The sequence below is a fragment of the Sinocyclocheilus grahami genome, unplaced genomic scaffold (assembly GCF_001515645.1).
Source record: "Sinocyclocheilus grahami isolate Dianchi unplaced genomic scaffold, SAMN03320097.WGS_v1.1 scaffold958.1, whole genome shotgun sequence".
NCBI lineage: Eukaryota > Metazoa > Chordata > Actinopteri > Cypriniformes > Cyprinidae > Sinocyclocheilus > Sinocyclocheilus grahami.
In genome coordinates this window covers 407,361-416,892 of record NW_015506137.1, presented here as the reverse complement: position 1 = coordinate 416,892, position 9,532 = coordinate 407,361, and the positions used below count along the sequence as shown (strand labels likewise).

At 42.1% G+C, this 9,532-nt stretch overlaps 1 long non-coding RNA gene across 1 annotated transcript in view; it reads left to right on the top strand.

Annotated features, from left to right (window-relative positions):
• The window catches only part of LOC107564736 (uncharacterized), a 21,806-nt gene extending 12,707 nt beyond the window's left edge, over nucleotides 1-9,099 (top strand). Inside the window, exon 3 of the long non-coding RNA XR_001606280.1 lies at nucleotides 8,700-9,099. This is a non-coding gene — a long non-coding RNA (uncharacterized lncRNA). The remainder of the gene's footprint in view (nucleotides 1-8,699) is intronic.
• Nucleotides 9,100-9,532: the final 433 nt, after the last annotated feature.

Below are 9,532 nucleotides of genomic sequence, written 5' to 3'. Positions count from 1 at the left end.
AATATTCCCAATTTTCCCAGTTTGCCTGATGCCACCTTAACAGTTTTATATAGTAAACAAGGTTACTGAGTTGTGAGCTCCCAACATGCATTGCAGCATAAATACATGATGCTTGTTGTAGGATTAATTTTTTACTGTTTCCTGATTTTAATGAAGCTGTTGTCATCACTGTTAGTTTCTTCTGGTGCGATGTTTAAAGCTCATCATTTACAATTTAATAATTTTTTTAAATTATCATTTATAAATTGGATTCTCATTGAATAAGAATCTATAGTTGCTGTGACAAGGATTAATTGGCTGAAATAAACACTTTTTAGTAAACAAACATATTCAGGTTAATTTAAGTAACTTTAAGGACAGTTGTTGCGAGAATCAAATTTTCCAGTGTATCACATTGCCTTTTATTTTATTTTATTTTCAAAATGTATTTTAATCTAATTTATTTGATTTTACAGTTTTGTGTCTTGCATTATTTTAATTTCATTATTTTGTTATTTTCCCGGAGGAGGGCCGGGTAGAGAATCTTCTGTTTCCTTTTCTTTTTGTTCCTTTCAGCCAGCGGTACCCAAACATCATAAAAGAGCAGTTTCTACCATCTCTGGGTTCCAAGAGGACGCAGAGGATGCTGTGTCACGCTATGCCTGGCCAGCTTCATCCCCCACTTCTATCGCCAGTGGGCATCAGACCCCAGTTTGAGGATGGCAGGCCTTCTCCCGTGCCCCCTGCCCAACCGTGGAGCCAGGTAGGTGTTCCCAGACCCCCCTTCGGGATGCTATGCCTTCCAAGTCGGGTCCCTGTCTTCCACCACGCTGCCCCACCGTGGGTACGTCTGTGGTTCCTCTTGTCCCGCTTTTACGGTTTCTGGGAGCCTGGCTAGCACTTCCCAGCCTGTCTCGCTGGCTCATTCGGACCGTCAGAGTCAGCTATGCGATTCAGTTCGCCCGGCGTCCCCCCAAATTCAGGAGCATCCAGTTCACCTCCATGCTGACCAGCGATGCTCCTGTCTTATGGGCAGAAATCGCAGTCCTGCTAGCGAAGTTGGTCCCTCCATCCAATATGAGGTCGGGGTTTTACAACCCTTACTTTATTGTACCCAAGAAAGGCGATGTGTTATGACCAATCTTGGACCTGCGAGTTTTGAACTGGGCCCTGCACAAGCTACCGTTCAAAATGTTTTGACGCAGAAACGCATTTTCGTGTCTCGATTCTCCCTCGGCACAGGCCGTTTCTCCGCTTTGCATTCAAGGGACGGGCATATCAGTACAAGGTCCTTCTCTTCGGGCTGTCCCTGTCACCCCGCGTCTTTACAAAGGTTGCGGAGCCGGCCCTTGTTCCCATGAGAGAACAGGGCATTCACATTCCCAACTATCTCGACGACTGGCTCATTCTGGCTTAGTCCCAGGAGCAGTTGTGCGAGCACAGGGACATGGTGCTCAGTCACCTCAGCCAGTTGGGACTTTGGGATCAACTGGGAAAAGAGCAAACTCTCTCCAGTGCAGAGGATCTCTTTTCTTGGTATGGAGTTGGACTCGGTCAACCTGACGGCACGCCTCACTGAGGAACGTGTTCGGTCGATGCTGAACTGCTTGAATTCTCTCAAGCGCAGGACAGCGGCCCCACTGAAACTGTTTCAGAGGCTCTTGGGGAATATAACGTCCGCAGCCGCAGTAACGCCTCTCAGATTTCTTCATATGAGGCTGCTTCAGCATTGGCTTCACGGTCGAGTCCCGAGATGGGTGTGGCAACGCGGCACGCACCAAGTAATGATCACGCCGGCCTGTCGCCAAGCTCTCAGCCATGCTGCTGTGTTCACGGATGCCTCCACTATGGGCTGGGGTGCCACGTACAACGGGCATGAAGTTTCGGGTTTGTGGACGGGCCCCATTCTGTATTGGCACATCAATTGCCTCGTGTTGCTTACAGTATGTCTTGCGCTGGGCCGCTTCAAAATGCTGCTACAAGGCAAGCACGTACTTGTCTGTACAGACAACACTGCGGCTGTTGTGTACATCAACCAACAGGGTGGTCTACGCTCCGGTCATATGTCGCATCTGAGGTTGCTTCGTGCCATTTACATTCCGGGCCTGCTCAATCATGCAACCGACGAGCTTTCACGGCAGCATGCGCTTCCAGTAGAATGGAGCCTCCATCCCTGGGCAATCCATCTGATATGGAGACATTTCGGAGCCGCACAGGTAGACCTGTTTGCCTCTCCAGACACGTCCCATTGCCAGATGTGCTATTCCCTGACCGGGGGGACCCTCAGCACAGATGCACTGGCACACAGCTGGCCTCAGGGCCTATGCAAGTATGCGTTTCCCCCAGTGAGCCTACACTGGGGAAAACACAGACACTGTGCAGACACTGTGCAAACTCAGTGAGGATGAGGAGCAGGTCCTGCTAGTTGCGCCTTACTGGCCCAACCAGACCTGGTTCCCAGAACTGATGCTCCTCGCGACAGCCCCTCGCTGGCACATTCCTCTGAGGAAATAACTACTTTCTAAGAGACGGGGCACCCACGTCCAGATCTGTGGAACCTCCACGTGTGGTCCCTAGATGGGACGCAGAGGTCCTAGGTGATCTACCCCGGGTGGTGGTAGACACCATCACTTTGGCAAGAGCACCCTCTACAAGGCGTGCCTATACCTTGAAGTGGAACCTGTTCGTTGAATGGTGCTCTTCTCACCAGGAAGACCCCAAGAGATGCCCAAACTTAGCTGTGCTTTACTTCCTCCAGGAGGGGTTGGAGCGAAGGCTGTCTCCCTCCACCCTAAAAGTGTATGTTGCCGCAATTGCCACACATCACGATCCTGTAGATGGTCAGTCTACAGAATGGGAAGCACGACCTGATCATCATGTTCCTGAGGGGTGCAAGGAGATTAAATCCTCCTCTCCCTAACCCAGTACCCACTTGAGATCTACTTCTGGTGCTTACGGCATTGCAGAGGGCTCCCTTTGAGCCATTGCAGTCTGCAGAGCTGAGGACTCTGTCAATAAAGACAGTGCTCTTAACTGCGCTGGTTTCCATCAAGAGGGTAGGGGACCTGCATGCATTTTCGGTCAACGAACCGTGCCTGGAATTCAGGCCGGCTAACTCTCACATTATCCTGAGACCATGTCCCAGATACTGTATGTGCCAAGTTTCCACCACGCCTTTCAGGGATCAGGTGGTGAACCTGCCAGCGCTGCCCTCAGAGGAGGCAGACCCAGCCCTAGCTTTGCTCTGTCCCGTTCGCACTTTATGCCTGTACGTGGACCGTACACAGAGCTTTAGGACCTCAGAGCAGCTCATCGTCTGTTACGGAGGCCAGTAGAAGGGAAAGGCTGTCTCCAAGCAGAGGTTGGCCCACTGGATGGTGGATGCAATCGTCTTGGTGTATAAAAACTCAAGGCGTGCCATGCCCGACAAGGAGTGTTGCTTCACCTTAGGCCTCGCTGACAGATATATGTAGAGCTGCGGGCTGGGCGACACCAAACACGTTTGTTAGGTTTTATAGCCTTCGTGTAGAGCCATTGTCCTCTCTTGCACTCGCCAGAGAGACTGCTCGGTGTCTCACTTGCTGTGCCATTCCCCTCTACGGACCAGATACGTGCGCTTATTCTGCTCTTCAGTTCAGTTCCCCACAAGGCGAACCCTGTGGAGTTCCTCCGTTACCCTCGGCAGCCAAACGTGGTGGAGCGCCCGGCGCCAGGCCTAACACTCGTAAAGTTGCCTGTTAGTTAACCCCTGTGCTAGGCTAGGTGCAATATGTTGTGATCCCCACGGTGATTCTATGTGTGTATTCTTCCATGGTACGGTTCCCATCTTGGTGAGCCTGTGTCTTTCCCTTGCATATTGTTGCATATTTAACTCTTTTATTCCTTCAGTTTTCAAAAAAAAAAAATTTTTCTAAAATATTTTTTGTTTTATTTTTTATATCATATTTTACATTATTATTTATTTTGCTTGACTTTCTATTTTTTACAATATTTTTTATTTTATTTTGTTGAATTGCATTGTATTGCCTTCCATATTTAACTTGATTTCATTATTTTGCATTGAATTAATGCAAGTATTCGAATGGCATCATCTAGGTCCTTGACTTTCTATTTTTGAACTTAATATGTTCTGTATGAACTCTGAAGGGTTTAAATGTGTTTCTGAAGTGTTTTCATGGTGGTCTTTAAACTGACAGAGCACATATCTGTCTCATTTCTGGTAATATTGCGTTTCTCCAGTGGTTTGAACAACCTCCCCTGAGACTGAAGCGTTTCTCACTCCAGCTCTGTTAAACTGAAGGCAAACACACAGCGAGCTTTCATGTTTTTAAGCAGTATCACAGTGCGCCCATAATCTTCATGTATGACATCCAGATAAATTCACTGTCTCTGGACTGTACTAAAGCAATCCGTCCGTTTCTGTGTGTGAGTCTGTCTGTGTTCATCGCGTTCAAACGCGTCAACAGTTTGTCAGAAGCTCTCAGATTGTGACGTGTTTGAAGGCATGAACTGCCGAGGCCAAGAGCCAGAGCAAAGCTTTGGGAACGCGCTAAACTTCTGCTGATCCCAGCAAATCAAATCACACAGATGGAGTGAGAGAGGCGTATCACTGGATGTGTGGCCGTATCCAGAGTTCAGCTCCAGGCCGCGCTCCGAACGGGACGGGAATCTGATTATTCCAGCAATTAGCAGTGACTTCATCTTAGTGCTTTACTTTCTACTTTTAAGCCTAATACTTTATTGCATTGCATATTTTATTTAATTTTATTATTTTGCATTCCATTTTTGCAAGCAGATGAAGGGCTTTATTTTAGCTATTGACTTTCTGTTTAAAGCTAATATTTTTATATTTATTATTATTTTTTGTGCATATTTTGTATTTTTCAATTCATAAATTGTATTGTTTTGCAATTAATTAATGCAAGCATTTGAATTGCTTCATTTTAGTTAATGGCGTTGTACCTAATATTCTATTATTTTATTATTTTATTTCATTGCATTGCGTTGCATATTTTTTAAATTTTATTGTTTTGCATTGAATTAATGCCAGCATGAAAATTGGTTTTGTTTTAGTGCTTGACTTTCTACATTTGAACATAATATTTGTATTTCTTTAATTTTATATATTTTTTATTTTATTGCATTGCATTGCATTGCATATTTCACTTAATCGTATTGTTTTTGCATTTAATCAATGCAAGCACTTTAGTGGCTTTTCGTTTTTGACTACATTTGAACCTTTTTTTTTTTTTTTTCACTGCATTGCATTGAATGGCATATTTTACTTTATTATTATTATTATTAATGCAAGCATTTGACCAGACATATTTTAGAGCTTGACCTTTTCCTGTTTGAAGCTATTTATTTTTATTGTATTTTTTATTTTATTTTGTGGTATTGCATTTCATTTTTACAATTGATTGGCTTTATCTGAGTAGTTAAAATGTATTTAAATGTATTGCATGCTTCTACATATTTGTCTAACTCATCAAAAACACACTGTATGCAGTCTTATAAGTGGCTTCGCTGTCATTTAATGTACAGCACTTGTGTGCTGCCAGCATAAGCAGCATTTTAAGTCATCATATGCACACTGTAGATCCGTTGCAAAAGTTAAAGGCTGTCTCCCTCCACCCTAAAAGTGTATGTTGCCGCAATTGCCACACATCACGATCCTGTAGATGGTCAGTCTACAGAATGGGAAGCACGACCTGATCATCATGTTCCTGAGGGGTGCAAGGAGATTAAATCCTCCTCTCCCTAACCCAGTACCCACTTGAGATCTACTTCTGGTGCTTACGGCATTGCAGATGGCTCCCTTTGAGCCATTGCAGTCTGCAGAGCTGAGGACTCTGTCAATAAAGACAGTGCTCTTAACTGCGCTGGTTTCCATCAAGAGGGTAGGGGACCTGCATGCATTTTCGGTCAACGAACCGTGCCTGGAATTCAGGCCGGCTAACTCTCACATTATCCTGAGACCATGTCCCAGATACTGTATGTGCCAAGTTTCCACCACGCCTTTCAGGGATCAGGTGGTGAACCTGCCAGCGCTGCCCTCAGAGGAGGCAGACCCAGCCCTAGCTTTGCTCTGTCCCGTTCGCACTTTATGCCTGTACGTGGACCGTACACAGAGCTTTAGGACCTCAGAGCAGCTCATCGTCTGTTACGGAGGCCAGTAGAAGGGAAAGGCTGTCTCCAAGCAGAGGTTGGCCCACTGGATGGTGGATGCAATTGTCTTGGTGTATAAAAACTCAAGGCGTGCCATGCCCGACAAGGAGTGTTGCTTCACCTTAGGCCTCGCTGACAGATATATGTAGAGCTGCGGGCTGGGCAACACCAAACATGTTTGCTAGGTTTTATAGCCTTCGTGTAGAGCCAGTGTCCTCTTGTGTACTCGCCTCAAGTAGCCAGTGAACCAGAGAGACTGCTCGGTGTCTCACTTGCTGTGCCATTCCCCTCTACGGACCAGATACGTGCGCTTATTCTGCTCTTCAGTTCAGTTCCCCACAAGGCGAACCCTGTGGAGTTCCTCCGTTACCCTCGGCAGCCAAACGTGGTGGAGCGCCCGGCGCCAGGCCTAACACTCGTAAAGTTGCCTGTTAGTTAACCCCTGTGCTAGGCTAGGTGCAATATGTTGTGATCCCCACGGTGATTCTATGTGTGTATTCTTCCATGGTACGGTTCCCATCTTGGTGAGCCTGTGTCTTTCCCTTGCATATTGTTGCATATTTAACTCTTTTATTCCTTCAGTTTTCAAAAAAAAAAATTTTTTTCTAAAATATTTTTTGTTTTATTTTTTATATCATATTTTACATTATTATTTATTTTGCTTGACTTTCTATTTTTTACAATATTTTTTATTTTATTTTGTTGAATTGCATTGTATTGCCTTCCATATTTAACTTTATTTCATTATTTTGCATTGAATTAATGCAAGTAATCGAATGGCATCATCTAGGTCCTTGACTTTCTATTTTTGAACTTAATATGTTCTGTATGAACTCTGAAGGGTTTAAATGTGTTTCTGAAGTGTTTTCATGGTGGTCTTTAAACTGACAGAGCACATATCTGTCTCATTTCTGGTAATATTGCATTTCTCCAGTGCTGTTTGAACAACCTCCCCTGAGACTGAAGCGTTTCTCACTCCAGCTCTGTTAAACTGAAGGCAAACACACAGCGAGCTTTCATGTTTTTAAGCAGTATCACAGTGCGCCCATAATCTTCATGTATGACATCCAGATAAATTCACTGTCTCTGGACTGTACTAAAGCAATCCGTCCGTTTCTGTGTGTGAGTCTGTCTGTGTTCATCGCGTTCAAACGCGTCAACAGTTTGTCAGAAGCTCTCAGATTGTGACGTGTTTGAAGGCATGAACTGCCGAGGCCAAGAGCCAGAGCAAAGCTTTGGGAACGCGCTAAACTTCTGCTGATCCCAGCAAATCAAATCACACAGATGGAGTGAGAGAGGCGTATCACTGGATGTGTGGCCGTATCCAGAGTTCAGCTCCAGGCCGCGCTCTGAACGGGACGGGAATCTGATTATTCCAGCAATTAGCAGTGACTTCATCTTAGTGCTTTACTTTCTACTTTTAAGCCTAATACTTTATTGCATTGCATATTTTATTTAATTTTATTATTTTGCATTCCATTTTTGCAAGCAGATGAAGGGCTTTATTTTAGCTATTGACTTTCTGTTTAAAGCTAATATTTTTATATTTATTATTATTTTTTGTGCATATTTTGTATTTTTCAATTCATAAATTGTATTGTTTTGCAATTAATTAATGCAAGCATTTGAATTGCTTCATTTTAGTTAATGGCGTTGTACCTAATATTCTATTATTTTATTATTTTATTTCATTGCATTGCGTTGCATATTTTTTTAATTTTATTGTTTTGCATTGAATTAATGCCAGCATGAAAATTGGTTTTGTTTTAGTGCTTGACTTTCTACATTTGAACATAATATTTGTATTTCTTTAATTTTATATATTTTTTTATTTTATTGCATTGCATTGCATTGCATATTTCACTTAATCGTATTGTTTTTGCATTGAATCAATGCAAGCACTTTAGTGGCTTTTCGTTTTTGACTACATTTGAACCTTTTTTTTTTTTTTTTCACTGCATTGCATTGAATGGCATATTTTACTTTATTATTATTATTATTAATGCAAGCATTTGACCAGACATATTTTAGAGCTTGACCTTTTCCTGTTTGAAGCTATTTATTTTTATTGTATTTTTTATTTTATTTTGTGGTATTGCATTTCATTTTTACAATTGATTGGCTTTATCTGAGTAGTTAAAATTTATTTAAATGTATTGCATGCTTCTACATATTTGTCTAACTCATCAAAAACACACTGTATGCAGTCTTATAAGTGGCTTCGCTGTCATTTAATGTACAGCACTTGTGTGCTGCCAGCATAAGCAACATTTTAAGTCATCATATGCACACTGTAGATCCGTTGCAAAAGTTAATTTGACTTCCTGATGAGTGAATGACTGACTTTGACCATTAATCTGTATTCGAGCATCCTGACATATCAGCTGACTCAACCATTGACGTGAGTTTGGAGGCGGGACTGTCTGTTTGGCTGACCAATGACAGACGTAATTATAGCAAATCGGTTTGGAGCCACTGGTGGCACAGAAATGACACCGAGCAGCTCAACATGATCCTGTTAGATGAAAAGTGTGTTTTCTCTGTGATTCTAGGCTTTGTCTGATCATGAACGGTGTGAATCCCTCTATGTGCGGATCATAATGTGTGCTGAGAGCTGAATATGGGTCAGAAATCTGCCAGCGGTTCACAGCACAGGTGATGAGGTCACGGATGATTATGGGACATTTGGAGGCTTAGATTCAAAGCACTTGTTCAAATCCACACACATCACTCACAAGCTCCTCTGAATATCAGACATACAGCTGTAATCAACTCCTGTGCTGCTCTTCATTCTTAAAGGGACAGCGCACACAAAAAATGGCCAGGATGCTTTCCATTGACAACATAAATACTTATGTTGATTAATATTATACGTGTTTCTTAGTAGTTTTGTTTGATTGTTTTGCACCAAGTTAATGCAAGCACTTGAATAGCTTCATTTTTGTGCTTGACTTTTGACACCTTGTTTTTATATTATATGTTTGTTTGTTTTAACAAGTTAAATGCTTTTGTTAATTAAAATTACATGTTTCTTCTTAGTAATACGTGTCAGTGGTGTCATTTAATTATCTAATTATTTATTTTATTTTACTTTATTGCACTGCATTGTGTTGCACTGGACTGCATATTTAACTTTCTTTATATTTAACTTTAATTTTATTGTTTTGCATTAAATTAATGCAAGCATTTGAATTTTTTCTATTTTTTTAGATATTATTTCTACTTTTTAACAATATGTTTATTTTAGTTTATTGCACTATATTGTATTCCATAGCGTATTTTACTTTTTTATTTTATTGTTTTGCATTTAATTAATATAAGCATTTGAATTACTTTACTTTTGTGCTTAACTTTTGACTTCTGAACTATTTTTTATTTTATTTTA